General features: G+C 35.6%; 1 protein-coding gene and 1 long non-coding RNA gene across 2 annotated transcripts in view; one reads left to right on the plus strand and one right to left on the minus strand.

Moving 5' to 3' along the window:
* Positions 1 to 15,931, plus strand: part of LOC126852530 (uncharacterized) — a 56,899-nt gene extending 40,968 nt beyond the window's left edge. Inside the window, exons 3-4 of the long non-coding RNA XR_007687839.1 lie at positions 14,149 to 14,520; positions 14,963 to 15,931. This is a non-coding gene — a long non-coding RNA (uncharacterized LOC126852530). The remainder of the gene's footprint in view (positions 1 to 14,148; positions 14,521 to 14,962) is intronic.
* The window catches only part of LOC126852013 (DENN domain-containing protein 5B), an 85,139-nt gene continuing 79,978 nt past the window's right edge, over positions 12,395 to 17,555 (minus strand). The window contains exon 20 of the transcript XR_007687746.1: positions 12,395 to 12,467. The gene's annotated coding sequence lies outside the window, so the exon portion shown is untranslated. The remainder of the gene's footprint in view (positions 12,468 to 17,555) is intronic.

The following is a 17,555-nucleotide window of genomic DNA, read 5'->3' on the forward strand; positions in this document are numbered from 1 at the left end:
TCTTCCTCTTCTCTCTTACGGCGTCGAATAACAAATGTGTGTTGGCGTCCGAAATGCCGATGCAATGGGAACCGCCCGGGGCGTGTCGGTGCACCCAGCAAAGGCTCTCAATCGCAAGAACGCAACGGCCAGGCCGTTTGATTTTTATGCGGCATTTCTTTCGGCTATACGCGAGATACAATCGTAAGCGCCGTTAGGTCACCACGAAACGAAACACTTGCACTTACGCATCCGGTTTTTTCTAGAGAGAAAAAAAAAAAACAGTTAAAAACAAAAACAAAAAAATGGCAGTTTATTAATTCGAATTTTTTTTTAATAATTGTGGAAATGTAATTTGTTGTAAAATAATTTTACAAAATTGCTGACGCCATTTTTGCTGTCTAATATAAAATTTTCCACTAATATACATATATAATGAAAAGATCCACTAACAGATTTGCAAATTAGCTTATGTAATGCAGTGGAAAAAAAGGAAAAAGCGCTACCCAACCGGTAGATTAAAAAAAAAATCCTGCCGCGTTTAAAAGCTTTAACCGTTAGCGAGGCCTTGATAGAATTTCTGGCTGTTCCCATAAAATGCGACGTAGTGTCCTGTGTCGGACAGACTACGTAATTACGTTTTGCGCGCGGGGCAAGTGTCACATAAAAAGGCTCGTGTGAGAGTATAACACAACATTAAGAGATGGGAAGTCCAAGAGATACAAGTCGTTAGCGAATTCTTGGTAAGAATTTTATTTATTCGATCGCACGCGTATTTCTTTCTTTCTCTTTATTTTTGTCTCGTACTGTGGTGAGGACACGGCGATTTAAATGGCGAAGAGAAGCGCCGCGCGCAAAGTAAATAATCGATGCGCTATTAATCCTCGTTAAGGCCCACTGATACCAAGATTGATAATTATAATATAAGTAAGCTTCTCTACTAGCCAGAGTATATTACGCATCCAACTTAAGCAGGCGGTATTATCATCTTTATTGACGTCGAGTAGAAACGGCGCGTCTCGCTTTAAGAGACCTACAACATAAGCGTATTAGTAGAATGAACGCGATTGCGTGATACGCTAGGAAATTGCTCGAGATTGATCATTGCAACGAGTGAGTAAATTGCAATATACGCTCGCAAGAGTGATATGCGTGTAATTAGGTTGCTTTATTATCATTATGTTGTGAAATAGAAATTACATACATCACTTTAAGTATTTATTGCAACTAGCATTGATTATTTCAATATATAATAATAAAACGATAAAATATATAATTATAAAAATAATAATATAAAAGAATAATAATAAGAATAACATATTTAAAATCTTAAAAATTACGAATACAAATGCCAATTTTTTAAAATCCGCTTTAGGCAATTTATAATTTCCTATAAATCATAAAATGAAAATCTATTTATAATTTATATTTTATCCATTATATAATGACGTGTGACGAAGAAAAAAATTTAAAGAAATAAAGTATTCACATACATAAAATATACACATCAGGATGTACATATATTATAGATACGCGACACATAAATATATAAATAGATTTCTATCTTGAATTTTGTCATGAATTATAAATCCTATAACATAGGTTTATGTAATAGATTATTATTGACATTTAAATTCGTAATTTTCAGAATTTATTATCTGATCATTATTATTTTATCTTTTTATATTTTATTATTTTGTATATATAATAACTATTGAATGGAAAAGTGATTTTAAAAAGCCATTGCCGTCATCACGGTCTTTGTGTCATAAAAGTGCGTGACATTGCTCTATTTGTACCCTGTTCGACAACACGTTTATTGAACACGTTGGTATGTCGACAGAAAGAAAAGCCACGATTGCTCGACGACTCGGCCTCCTCTTGCACGCATCTCGCTGCGGCACTTGCGCGAAACATATTGCATTGTTCGCATATCGAATCACCTGTTCAATATCGCGTCACCTGCTATCGGCAATCTCGTCGTGAAGCGCGGCGCATTCAGCATACATCGATGCGCGGGAATGCATTTTACTCGCGGAAGGAGATGCGCTTCACCTTCACTTTCCTTATCCACTCTTAAAGATCCCGCTGCTAAATTATGTGAGTATATCTTCAGTGAGAAATCACATGAGGCGAATTGCGGCAATTTTATAAACATAGGAAGAGAATGGAATTAAGAATAGAATAATTATTATTATTTAAAGTAATAATAAATTAATTTATAAAAAAGTGTTTCTATATTAATTTGATATTAAATTTTTTAAATAAATTAAAAATAGATTATTTTTATTGATTAAAAATTATTAAAAATGCATTTTTAAGATTTATAAAGAAAGAAACTATAATCGCGACAGGTAGTTCGAAAGTTAGTTGTATAAACAAAGCTACATATGGTTTCTTTAATTCTCGCGGATTGTTAAGTTTCGTCTCTTTCAAGTCTCTTTTATTCTGTTAAATTTGTCCGTCGAAAATTACTATTCTCTAATCTGTTTCTATCCGCTTGTCGCGCTCTGCCTCTCCATGTTTCACCATTTTGATGATAATTATCACCGTGAGAAACGTCATGTATCATGCCGGAGGCGACCTACCTCGCGCGAGATGACGGTGATGTTGATGGTGGTGGTTGCCTGCTTTCAAAGAGAAGCCTCTACCTCCTCATGAGAGAGAAAAAGGGACTAAACGAGGAACAAGTCGCTGCCGCCAACGTGGGCTGTCGAAAGAACGAGAATGAAAGAGGGAGATAGTGAGAAAAAGAGAAAGCGAAGAAGGACGAGAGTGAAAGAAGAAGAATCGAGAATGAAAGAGGGAGGGACGAGTAAGGGGAGGAAGACGCGGAACGTTTGATTTACGCAACGGGTCATTAAATCGGATGTATTGGGTGATAGAACTTTGCGGCCGAATGACTCTTCAAGATTTTCTTAATAAGCTCTTAATTATTCCGTCTTAAACCGCTAATCGCTAGTTAACAATCGAAAAACCTTGCGGATTGCGTAGTTTTATTATTAAAAGAACATTTTAGGCGGTTTTCTTTATAAAAATATGACATTCAAATTATTATCACAATGGCAAGATAGTTAGTTCATAATTTCATGAGCAGTACGAACGAGAGACGATTGATAAAATAATTTAATATGTAAATCGATTTGTATTTTAGTGCAATTACATGTGCTAATAAAAATAATGTTATAAAAAATAGAAACAGAAAAAGAGAAAAGAGAAAAAATATTTAATATACTTAATATACTTAACATGATATCAGAAATCTGACGATCTCTGATATAAGATGAAAAGAAAATCTTGTTTTGCAATATGCAAATTCGATTAGAATTTTTATAATTATTCTCAAACACGTTATTCAAAAGATAACGAATTTCTTGAGAAATTAAAAAAAAAAAAAATGAAACTTGATAACTTGTTCAATTTGTAATTTCATGTAAAAGAAGTGAGAGAGAAAGAGAGAGAGAGAGAGAGAGTTATGTTATAAAAGTTTCAAATTTATATGTTTTATTACATTGCTGAGAAATTAAAGATATATAAGAAATATTTGAAATATACGATCTTCCCTTCGTGCCTTTATTAACGCTGAGAGATATATTCAAAAAGGAATTAAATAAAAATATTCTCTTTACTTTGTTGAAAAATGTGTTTGCTTATCTTCCGAGGGCGATCGCATGGTCATTTATTCTACCTGTTTGAGGCGACGGTTCTCAACTTTTTAAAAATATATAATAATATGCCGACAAACAAATTTAGCATAAATGAAGGCATCTGTTTATTGATAAAAAATAATTCTTTTAAAGTCTCGCAGAAAGAATAGAACAGATTTATTTACCTATAAAATATCTTAGTAACACAGTGTAATATAAGTCGTCACATCACTTCTATTAGATTCAGCAATTTCAAAAAACTAATAAAAATATGATGGATTATTGTGAGAGCTGTCATGCGAACATACCTGTTTCATCCACCATTGTCAAAGACATTGAAGACACATATATATTGTTGTATTATTTACCTTTTCTTGAACTTGCTTTGTGAAACGTCTGACTTCTAAAAAGCAAAACAGAAAATGAAAGAGGAATGATTAATTATACAGTTAAAAGATTAGAAAATAAAGATAAAAATACTTTATATTGAAATCGTCCAATTTTTTAGTTATAGTTCACAATCTTTTTTTAATATAATTTAATAGAATCAGATAAAATGATATTACATATTAAAGACTATTTTTTTTTTAATTTATTTGTTTTTTTTTTAATAAAATTTATTTTATACACTTTAAGCTCTCATTTAATTATTCGTCATTTTAAAATACTTTTCAGACATACAAGTAAAAATATTTTATATCTTTTCTTTCTCATTTTGCATTTAAATCTCACTTAACTTTAACATAAATATTTAAAATGAAATATCTCTACATATATTACGACCAATGGAAGATGAAATGCCTTACCCGCCATTTATCATCCGCTTATTTTCAACCCCTGTAATCCCCTAGTTCTCCAAAAATTATGATCCATCACTAGTTTCTCATTCCTCCTGCTGCCACTATCACGCCCAAACTAAATTACATAGCAGCACATTCCGATCGCGACTTACATGTGAAAATGCGACGGATCCAGGAAGAGAGGACGCATCGTGATCTTACATATACGATACGCGCGACGAGAAGAATGAAACTATGAGGAAGAAGGAGGAGGAAGAGGGTAAAAGTTCGCGACGTAATAAGAACGCGGCGAAAATCGTACACGAGGACCCGCGGCGGAACTCATTTTAATTAGAAGGGGTCCTTCCCTTTATCGAGTTATTCCCGAGTGCTGCTTCTCCTTCCTTTTTCTATCTTTCTTTCTCTCTCTTACTATCCAGACCGGCCTCGCCGCTTTCTTCTCCTTCCTTATGTTCCTCTTCGTCTTTCCTTCGCTGACCGCCTCTAACGCCATCGTGGGCCACATCCATGGAGCCGCCTTGGAATGCGGTTCTACGGACCCATGGGGTTTGCACGACGGTCTGTGGTGTGTAGTGCACAGGGGTCTCTTTCTCTCTATCACGTGACCGTTTCTTCACGTACGCCTTGTATGTGTTTCATACAAACGCACATACATGTATATATATATATATATATATATGTGCATTTGTGCGCCGGTAAGAGAACGAAGTGTGCGCGATGCCGCACCACGTCGTGGAAAGGTTACTCTCCTCCCGAGACTCCGTCGGGAGGAGAGTAAAAGGAGACCTTGTCCTCTCCAGACCCCCGGCTCCTCCCGTTTCTACTCTCTCTCTCTCTCTCTCTCTCTCTCTCTCTCTCTCTCTCTCTCTCTCTTCTCTCTCTTTTCTCTCTCTTTTCCTTTCTTGTCTTCTTTCTCTGAAACTAGGCCCTCGGCTGGATCCTTTGACTGGCTCATGAGAACGGGAGAAGAGAAGAAAGAGTGATAGAGAGAGAGAGAGAGAGAGAGAGAGAATGAAGGAGAGAAGTCTTAGAAAGCTGAGAGAGAAGGAGAAAGAAGAACGGGACCTCCGTGGAGCCGGCCAAGTCCAGGGAGGTCCTTCCTTCCGAGGCACCGTACGAAACGGATAACCAGAGAGAAGAAAGGAAACGGCTCCTTCGTCGAGGATCAAAAGGATATATCGAGAGCCTTTTTGCTCCTAAGGGATGCGGAGAGTCGGGCGCCGAAACTGCCCAGGTCGGGTTTCGGGATTCTAGGGTAGAGTAGAGAACGCGCGCGTTCTCATTCTTATGTATGTATGTGTGTCTTGAAAGAAAAATATCCCCGCATGTTACACCGCGATTATAGCCGCGCGCCGAATTTCCGACAAAATCATGTTTCGATTCTATTAGATCGTAAAAACTTAAAATATGCATCATTGTTATTAATTATACACGAGTAATCCTGTTTGTATAATTAACCGTCGATATAGATCCTTCTAATATTTTAATTGCTTTATAATAATCATAAAATAAAAGTACAGTTTTCTTACATACTAAATAATAGATTATATATATCTCGTTGAAATTTAAAACATTCTTGAAGTGAAAATATTAAATTTACTAATATTAAGCAGGTCTATAAAAAGAAATCTGATTGTTGACAAATTAAAATTTCTTTGTCACACACTTGCATTTTTTGGCACAATTCGCAGAGATGATCGTGAGAAATTTCTAATCGTGCGTATGAATATATGTACACGAATGTATTTATTATTATATTACATATCGAGCTAAATTTTTCTGAGATTTTCTATTAAACTACTTATTTTTAATCATAAGATATATGTTAAAAAATACAATATAATTTCTTGATACATAGTATTAATTTTTTTTTGTAAAAATTTCGAAAAATCTTGATGTTGTTAAATATTTTTCTTGTATATTTATATTCAAATTTAATTTTACATAATCATTTTTGCATAATCATTTTTGCAGATTTGTTTAAGAAATTTATTAAAAATTTATAAGAAATTTTTAATTTATGCTTCAAACGCGAACAAGATATTTCACTTATATATTAAAAGGAAAAGAATTCGTGGACTCGTAGATCGTGTAGATTAGGGTATGCGATGTGTGAATTAGGATAGGGAAAGAGAGGCATTTAGCATCCAGTACCTTAAGGATACAGGTTTATCTAGTTGCATTCTCGACAGTGACTCTTCAGAATTCTACTCCGCCCCGACTCTGTCGCTTGAAAGAAATTCTTAATGATTATAACAATTATGGTTACACCTACTAATACTCACATAATGCACACATATATATATCACCTATATCACCTAAATAATTACAGACACCATTGGAATATGATGCTTAAAATTGTGCCCGTGCTGATCGAGTGTGTACGGTCGAAGTCAAATCGATCACGCTGTTATATATTTCCGTGAGGCAACTCACTCCCAGCCAAGGTTCTCTCCAAGCTCTCTACTCGAGCCAGTTGAAATAGGGCAGGGATATCTTGTCCGACGAGACGAGAGGAGAACGAGAGGCGAGGATTCGCGTGTTTCGCCTGCTGGCTACGCCAGTTCGTTTTGGCCGCAACGAACACGGCGGTGGCGGCGGCACGTTTGGGACCACCGGACCCCCTACACTTTTGGTTACCCCCCCTCCCTCCCCTCACTCCGACCTCACCCTCGGTCGGCTCCTCCGCCGCCCTTTTATCCGTCGGTCGTGCCTTTCCACGCACGTCTCGTCGGCGATTCCCGCGGGCGCGCCTTCTCCTCGCTCATATCCCTCTCCGGCCCTCCTTCGCTTCTTTTTCATTTTATTCGTTTCTGCGCCGAGTATGCATCTAGCGAGCGCGGATACTCGCAATACTCGGATGCTATCAATCGTTAGTACTTTTGTCAAATCAAGATCAAGTATTTTAATATTTATATTTATTGATAGATTTAATATCGAAATAAATGCATCAAAATATCTTTTGATGCATAAACTCAATACTAATCATAATCGTTTAAAGTCGTTTAAAGTCGTTGAAATAAATGATCATTCAGTTTAATTTAATTATATATATATATATATATATATATATATATATATATGTACAATATATGTATATATATATATATGTGTGTTTAGAATAAGCTTCTGCCGGTTTTCCGGAGACTGACAACAGTTGTTCATTGTACGGGAAGACGTTATCGATATGATATCGCGCGGACGCATCGATAGCAAGGAAGTTTACGATGACGCGACCCGACGTAACTCGCATAAATAGGAATGCTCGCCCCGGCAACTGGAGCTAAACGGACCTGTTTGCCTCGACGATGCGAGTGGCCGTGTGAAAGTCTCGCCGCCTCGTTAACACCACCCTTAAGACTCCTCGGTTCTGTCGCACTGTGACAAAGATGAAAATAGAGACGAAAGAGAGAGAGAGAGAGAGAGAGAGAGAGAGAGAGAGAGAGAATAAGAGAAAGCGAGCAGGCTTCTTAAGCTGGACCGAAGAAAGCTGCGAAAGATGAACAGACAATCAGATGCGAGACGAAAAAGGGAAGAACAAACCGCGCGATGGGAAAAGCAAAGCTCTCGCTTCATCCACGAGACACGAAGGAAAATAAACGGACGAACACTACGTTGTCGTTGTCTCGGCAAATTAACTGTCGCCCCACGGATAGTATCAGTCGCTCTTTGTTTCTCTAGCGCAATAGTATGTCCTATGAATTCATTCATTAAAAGAATGTCAAATTAATACCGCGAGTTCTCGCGATATTTTTCTTTGACACTTTTTTTTTTAAATATATACATATATATAATTCTCTTAGAATATCTTTCTCTTGGATATTTGTCTGATTCAAAGATAGCGACTTATTTTAGCAATTTTGATAGCCCAACGGTCGCATATCCAGCATTTATGTCACATCTATGACTCAAGGCCTGTGATATTTCTGCGGCATTTCGACGGCGGACGAAACGTTTGATATCGCTTATTCGCGGCTTCCGTCGCGGAATAAACGGCGGATGAAAAGGAAAAGAGGAAAGAAAAAAATGCGGGGAACGAGAGAAGCGAAAAAGAAATATGTATGTGCGTATACGCAAGACGAGATGTAGCGGGAGAGAAATGACAGACAGAAATGGCTGGCCGACAAGGAGAATGAGTCAGAGACTAATAAAATCGACCGGGCCCGAAGAGAGTCTCGCGCGCGCGTTGCCGGGGCACTCTCGTCGTCTTCGCGAGCATGGGAAAAGGCCAGCAGATTCATTGACCGCGAGAGACTCCAGTTAGCACCGAGGTCTCCCCCAGGTCTCCCCCTTCGTCCCCGCGAACGGCCTCTGCCATTGTTTCATTAAGACCAAGCCAAGGCCCGACACACGCGCGCTCGCGCGCGCGGCCCTTACGTGCATTTGCCTCTGGCGAGTTGCTTTCCCTCCAACGCGATTACGCGTCACTGTCGAATTGAAACGAATCACTCTATTTGCTTCGCAGCTATTAGCACAAAATTCGACGGACCGACAGGTGACGAGTGATAAAAAGTATCATAACTTTCAATAAGCGATACAATATTTTCTATCTGATTATTTGATATATTTACATTATTTTTTTGGTTTTATTACTTTTCATAGATGGATAAATATGTGATTAGGTAATGGAGAAATTATGAAATAAATATTAGCAAAAGTAAATTATATAGAAAACAGACACATAAAGCAGCTATTAATTTTTAGCTAATGTATTTATGTTGTCTCTATTTATGTTGTCCTTTATACAACAGCGTTATAACTCTCTTTAGGAAAATAAATACGAAATTATATAACAGGTTTTTCTTTATCTTCTAAGAAATACTCTTGGAAAACGCATCTATTTGAAATGCACACTTGCCTATCCCATGTCTTTTCCTTCAATCCGTCTCTCTCTCTCTCTCTCTCTCTCTCTCAAGTGCCTTCTTGGTGAGTAGCTTATTTTAAGCGATTACGCACTTCTGGATTGCCTGAACCCATAAAGATGGAATCGCTTTCTCGGCAATGGCACACAGATGTGTGCCTATCTCCGTAAATGAAACGGATGATGAGTCGAAATATCTCGACGCACGATACTAAAGTGCTTATTGCGTTTTTGATAACAATTATGATTGCTGAGAAAGAAACCTTCAGAGAAATATATCCATGCGTATGCTAGACATTTTCGGATCAGACGACTAATATCATGTGACTGAAAATATCATATGATTGAAGTCGACAGTTGTCATTGATATCCTGTTATTATGAAATGTTTAATTTCTTTTTTATTAATTCTCTCTCTCTCTCTCTCTCTCTCTCTTTCTCTCTCTCTCTCTCTCTCTTGGCACATTTATCGATAGTAAGAATCGACGTTAAAAGAAAAAAACAAAGAAACAATTAATTTCAAAATTCATTTTAGATAGAAATTCGTGACAAATTTAAAACTCACATTAAAAAAAAAAAAAAAATACTTTATTTTAAAAAATTATTCCTACAATAAATTAAATTTTTTCAGAATAATAATATATGCGATCTAATTTAATTTTTCGATTAATTTTAAATCTAATGTACTTTAATTAAGATTATCTTGACGTTTAGCAAAAATATTTAAAATAAAATAATTGTATGCAAATATAAATCTTTCGTTAAACGAAGATTGGCTATGTCGAGGAAGCCGTTACTAACACTTGACAACCGGACACTCTGTACATTATGTCATAGACCAAACCTCATTTAATGAGAGCGCGTTTGATATGTACATTCGCGAAGAATGTTTGACTCCCAATGGGACAAAGAATGGCCGGCGGACAACGTTAGGCAGACACGATTATTAAGCTAAAGTATGTGCGGGGTGAGCCGTTCACTTTGGCAGGAAGTACCGCTATTCTCATCACTTTTACGGTCGTTAAAACAATTCTCCGGACGTTTTGTTGTGTCTTATGTCTGCTGCGATGACAAACGACTGCGTTAATCTTTTACCTTTTTTCATTACGCAAGAACTCACTGATAAAAGATAATTTTTTTGTGCAATTAGTTGTGAAAAATTTCCACAAATCGTGCCATCACATGTGAAGTTAAATTGAGGATAAATAGTTATTTTCTTTTATTAATATATTATACGTGTGTAAAATTAGACGAAAAAATATCGATACAAAAAAATTCGTATAAAAATTCAGTGAGTTTAGATTTCGCTTTTGCAGACACGAAAAAGAACGAGAAAATTTTTCTTGTTAATTGGTACATTGATCTAAATATGTATATATCAAAAAGAATTGAATCATTCTCTTTATCGTGAAAAATGTACAATTATGCTCTCGCTGTTTGATGTCTTCTTTCAAAAAATTGACAATCAAAAACAGGCGTCTTCGTATTCAAAATCAATACGCGGGAAACATGCATAATTATTTCTATACTCCTCGATCAGACGTTTTACGAGGACCGGCGAATTATGCGCAGTACATTCCAATTAACTTCTCGATTTAATTAAAGACGGCGGCAAAAAAAAAACGCGCAGTCTTTTCGTGTGTCATGGAAGATGATGCGCTGAGAAGAGACGCTGCTCTCTCTCTTTCTCTCTCTCTCTCTGCCGCCTTACAACCTGTTTTTTGAAGGGAACGAGAATCGAAACGAAAGGATCATTTTCATGTTTTCGGGTGAAGTGTGTTTTCCTTTTCAATTCCCCCCCCCCCTCTCTCTCTCTTTCTCTCTACATTTTTACATATTTTTTTCTCTTATATAGTTTTCCATTACGCGGCAGTGAAATCTAATAATGATCAATGTTTTATTTTATTTTGTTTTGCCTTAATTGCATTATTGTATGTTTTCACTTTATTACATTTTTATATTCTTTACGATCTATCCTTAAAAGTTTTATCTTAAGACAGTAATAAATGCTTCAATCTTCGTTAAATTTGCTAAATTTATTTTTACTTTTTGACTATTTTAAATTTTATATAAAATAATTATTTCTTTCCAAAACGATATTTTTAGAGATGTCAGCTTTTTGTACTATTATGACGTACTAAATCCTCATTTTGTCTCATTTCAATAAATATAAAAAATATATCATTATTATTTTTTCTTTATTAATCGTTAAAAAAGAAATAAGATAACAATTTTATTGAACTTTTATCTATCCGAAAATCTTTGAGTCATTCGATTGAATGACTTACGTCAAACTTATCGAATTAAATTCGAATGACATTTCTTTTTTTTTTATTGAATATTTGAGTTTCCAAAAATATCGGATATTCGCGCGCTCTCATTTCACCTTTGCTTCGAAAGTTTAGTTGAACGTTTAATCGTGATATGCACGATAAAATCCCGAAATGTGCTTAAAATATCAAAATAAGACAATCGCGTATTCCTTGAGCCCTACGGCAAGTTTTCGTTCCTCTTGGCCTTCTCGTTTCTGTGCTCCCCCTTTCCACTCCTCATTCCTCGCACCACCGGCGAAGTTTTCGTGTATTGCATTTCCCTCTTGGTTCTTCTTTTCCTGTCTCTCGTTCTGTCGTCGTTCTCTCTCATCGGCATTCCCCGTAGCAACGTGAGATCCTTTACGTTACAAAATGCGGTTATTAACGTTGCTAATGTAGAATAATTTTAATTTTAAATTTCTAATTTTATTACAATTCTCGCGTATGCAGCACTTATCTTTTTATAGGCTCGTCTGTACTTACATCAAGTAAGCGTAAATTTTACATGAGACGATAAATCGATAGCGATATGAGAGAAATAATGATGTGGCACATACGCGCGCCGGGGCCCAACAGCACATCTGGTCGCACATAGAATGCCGCGCGACAAACGGGGACCAACGCGAAGCAGGTCGCGATCATTCATTCCGAAACACGTGTCCAGACTAACAAAAATGCGCCCGTCGATTTTTTATTAATCCAAAGAAGTTTCGGCGAGAAACGAGAATTGCGCGCGTTTCCGCTGCCAAGGGCAAAAAGATCCTGGCGGAGACGTGCTTCTTCTTCGGAAAAAGGGGGCACGTGCAGCATGTTCATTCAGAGTTATTCGTATTCAGTAAATTTTTACGCTGATATATTAATTTGGCCATCTGTTAATGAAAAATACACAAGAAACATGAATCTGCTTTTAAATTAAGATATACCATAAATATAGCACAAAAAATTATTAATATATTATTTTAAATATAATCTTGGTGTCATGCATTAAATATGATATTTACAAAGTAAAGAAAAAAAGAAAATACAAATTTCATTATTTTTTAATCATACGCATAGTTTAATAAATATGTGAAGATTTAATTCTAAATTTAGAATTATAAAAAGTACCTTCTACATTTACCGTTTTTTTATATCTCTCAACAATTAATAGCCTGTGACTTTAATATAAAATTATACATACGACCTATACATATAATTAATAAATATTAATATGACACCTTACTTAGAATCATCTCATGACATTTTTTACTTGGAATTGCATCTTATTGTTAGAATTTTTTCTTGCGCGTTTTTATCATTTCGTTATGAATCATTCTATACACGCATTTATCTTTTTTTTTTTTTATGAAAAGTAAAGTACACACAAGATTTCTTTGCAACATCAATGTTAAACAGATAAGAAATTCGCTTCTTAACGAGTGGCTATATAGAAATTCTGTATTTAGGACAGATCTCTGATTGCTTAATGCAATCCATATTCTGGGATTGCTACATCTTGCGTATTGTTGCACCATGCGCGAGATGAGATCTCAGGCGAGTGTGATTTTTTTGCAAGACCGTTTCGCGATAACAATCGTGACGATTTGCACGTAGAACGATATTACGTAAACAGTGTATTGCAATTTGCAACCGGAGGTCGCATTTCCTCTGCATGCCCAGTCGCGCTAATGTATTTCTTGCGGAGTCGATATTATTGCTGCCGATTCGAGACGAGAGACGTCCCGTGAAGACGATGTCTTTGCGCACGCTAGTTGCCGGCGGTAACACGCATTTTTCATCGGCGGGATTTTATGAGGTTTTTGCGAGCATTAAGACAACGTAAACGCTCTCATCACCGTCGACAATCGTGGAATTTCGCAAGCGGTTCCTTTCGATTATTTAATCGCAAGTGATTCGCACGCACGAATGTTATCTCATCGTAATAACTCGTATTTTCGTGAAATAATCTTACAAAGAACATATATTGCACAAAAGATAAAATTTATAGCGGAACATCAATCGTCAAAATTTGAAGTTCACGAGAGAAACTTATTGCTTTAGTAGCCTCGACATTTTTTACGTAACAATTTATATTTTAAATTTCTAATGTATTCTGTTGAGCAAATATATATTATAATCTGTTTTATACTTTTATAAAGAAATATATTCAGTTTTCTGCTTAAAATTATATACGGAAGAAGATTGTACAAAATAAAAAAAGCAAGTAGATTAAAATAATTCAAAACAATGACATTAAAATAGATTTTGAAAAGAAATTACGCTAAAAATAATTGTGCGTGATTTATGATTTATTCTCTAAATTATTGATCAATTATATATATATATATATATATATATATATATATATATTGATACAAATAAAAAAATATATATAAAAAATACTAACTGTTTTAGCTTACATATGCCATTTCCGTTTAAAATATCATAATGTATTGTCACATGTATTAATGGCAAGCAAATTACACTATCTTCAGCTGTTATATAATCACTTATGTACTCTTAATAATTTGCCTCGCCGGATCTTGAAATAAATTAATTTTCGAGATGCAGCTTTTCAGGCGGTGCAAGTGCGCGCACGCGCAACGCGAGAGCGGTCGAGCGAGCGTCAAGCGGGAAGGATACGCCAGCCGGAGTAGGGGAGTTCATTCATAAATGCTCGAGTGAAGGCGTCAATGGATGCGCCTGCAAACGAACGAGCGAGACAGCATCCGCGTTTCCCTCGCCGCCGTCCAACCGTTCATCGTCGGTCTTCTCTCTCTCTCTCTCTTTCTTCCCAGTGCATTACTCTTTCTCTCTCTCTCTCTCTCTCTCTCTCTCTCATCCTCTTATTCTTTCTCTCGGTTCCACCACTATCGTCGACTTTACGGTCTCCTTGTCGCGCATAGAATGCAACGTTCTACTCGTGAAGATTTTACGTAGCAGGTGAGTCTTTTCGCTACATTTTTTTCGAAGCACTACCGGCGAAAAGTATTACTTCTATTTATATAAATTGAAAACGTTTAAACTTTTTTTTTTTAAACTTTTAAAACTATGGAAAGGTTATTTTGAAACGTTCAAATCTGACTGCATAAAAAAATGATAGAAATTTTTTTACGACTTTCCGTCTTTAACTAAAACTAAAAAAAAAAAAACTGTGATTTAATATTATTATTATTTCGATAATACGATATTTACAAATTTTTTCGAAATAAATAATGTATTTATATGAAGATTGTACGACTAATTTCAATCACTGTTTTTTATGAACATAAAATTTTGAGCCTTTTACATAATATATAAAATTGATTTATTAGAAAATTTAATTCATATAAAATATCTCACGGAAACAAACATAATTTAAAAACGTTTCAACTTCAACAAACAGGTTCCAGAGAACGCATAACGCATCAAGTTGGAGTTCATCTGTATTTACCGACACATTTTTGGATGAGTCAAATACCTTAAAGTCCTCAGTATACCTATGTTGGTCGTTCACCCTACAGTTGGCTCAAACGTACACAAACTCGTCTCGTCAAAAACTTTACCGTGCACGATAGCGCCGCGGATCCGTATGTATTATGCGCACACGCACACATGACAGATCATAATTACGCATGTCGCTGCTCCGCTATCGGAGGTGATGGTACCGGCATTCGCCGAAACGCATCTCACGCCCCGTTGTATTCCCTCGCGATCGCATCTGCGTGTGTATGCGACCCCATGCAACATAAATGTACACGCAAAACAAACGCGTACACACACACACACACACACACACAAACAACGGCGACTGCAGCGTAGGCGTGCTAAGGCGCGCGACCCCTCTCATTCTTTCTTTCTTTCTTTCTTTCTTTCTTTCTTTCTCTTTATCCCCGCTGCTCGTTTTTCTCCCTGGGCGCTCGGTGATAAGTGCATACCGCGAAAAACGAAACGCCGGATGTGACGTCACCGTGCCCTGGCATATTTGCGTGCGCGACGACGGTAACGCGGCTCGCAGCTGCAACTGCGACTCCGGCGGCGCGATGAAACGCCGTCCATGAGATTAGGCACGCAAAAATCATCGACAACGGACGATCCTTTCATCTGTCGTCGAATTTTTTATGCTCCAGTCGTCTGATTAAACGTACGTAATCTCTGTGATGTAGCTCTAGCGTAGGTCGCGTGCATAGATAAAAGATGAGTGTAAATTAATTTTCATGTAGATAGAAGATGAACTCTTGATGCCTCCTGTTTTAATATATTAATAATATTATTTAAAGATGGAAATTGTACATATAAATTGTTAAAATTTTAAATGAGGAATCAAAATTTAAGAGAAACAATTTTTTTATAGATTTTATGTGGATAAAAGACGCTTTTATCTTAACTTTGATTTCTCATTTGAAATTTTAGTAAAAGACGTAATACGATAATGTAATATAAAATTTAAATATATATATATTTAAATTTGTAAATACAAAATTTAAATATAAATATAGACGATAACTGAACCATCTTGCCTAATAATATGTTGCAGCGATCAAAATATTAAATCACTCAAAATTATTTTATTATTTTTATTTTTCGCTCCTTCGGACGAGACGAATATAAAATAATACAAGTAAAATTACCTTTGAAGAATTGATTCAAGGAAATGGTTTTCATGTCGTTTCTACGAAAACTAATCGACATCTCAGTATGAATCGCAGAAACGCATTCCGTTTCCGTTAAAAATGCAGTTAGGAACTCAGCGTGGCGCACGTACAATTATATTCGAACTTTCGATTCTTAACAAAGGACAAAAAGCTACAAAAAGCATGAACATATTGCCCGTAGTAATCCTATTGAAGGCTCAAGCTCTTACATATTTTTTCAAGTTAGTATCGCTATCTAAATGTAAACGACGTACATTCACAAATCGATGTAATTATACCTTGAAAAACTATCGTATTTCGAAAATTCTCGTTCTTAAAAAATTCGCTTATAATGCAGGATTCATCACGGTATTTTTATGTTGCTCACAAGAAACAGAATCTAAAACACCGAGATTCCCCCATACAGCCTTTGGTTTCGAATGATCTGAAGACACCAATGCATACCTGTGGATGCATTAGAATTCCATGCAAGAGCCGAGACAAAATGAATACGAGAAGCAGGGAACGCGATGGGATGCCGAAGGAAAAACACGTCTAATTGTCTAACACAGAGCTTCTAATATTGGGAATAAAAGAGACAATCGAGAATTTTCCAATACATTATTTTTTATATTTTCTAATATCCTTTTTTCTATTATAATATTTTAATTATTTATTTTTATAATTTGTTATAACATCTTTTTAATTTAAAAAGAGAACTGCATATAATAAAAGTAATTTATTATGACTTCTCATCATTTTTATATAACATAAAAAAGCTATTTATATATTATGGGAAAAAGTTTTCTATTCAAATTATTCGAATTGCATAAATTATACTATATATATATATATATATATATATATATATATATATATATATAAATAGATTTTTCTTTTACGTTTTATATAATACTTTCAAGAAATAGTGTTTGCGCGATTATCTCTATTCTTTAGTGATCTTTCTATATTAGGAAACTCTAAATACTGTGCGTCTTTATGAAGCAAGGATCTGAAGTAGACAGCATCCGAATGAAATAAGAAATAAGGAGTGGCTCGAACCGCAAGAGCGCAATTTCCTGCTCACCGCGATGGGTATAAATGATCCATTGAATGGAAGAGTATTTTACGTCATATTGTTCTTACTTAGAGAAATAGGAGACTCGTAAAAGAGTACAATGCAAAATCCGACTTCATTATAGTACATTTTTTTTAGGCTTACGCATTAGATCATCACATATAAAAACACTGTGTCATTTTATATCAATAATTCCCAGATTATTTTCGAGGAAATAAAACACGTATATTCGATAAATACATTCGATAAATCTTTTAATCAAGGAGAAAAGTTTGAAAAAAAAATTT

The sequence above is a fragment of the Cataglyphis hispanica genome, chromosome 1 (genome assembly GCF_021464435.1).
Source record: "Cataglyphis hispanica isolate Lineage 1 chromosome 1, ULB_Chis1_1.0, whole genome shotgun sequence".
Taxonomy (NCBI): Eukaryota; Metazoa; Arthropoda; class Insecta; order Hymenoptera; family Formicidae; genus Cataglyphis; species Cataglyphis hispanica.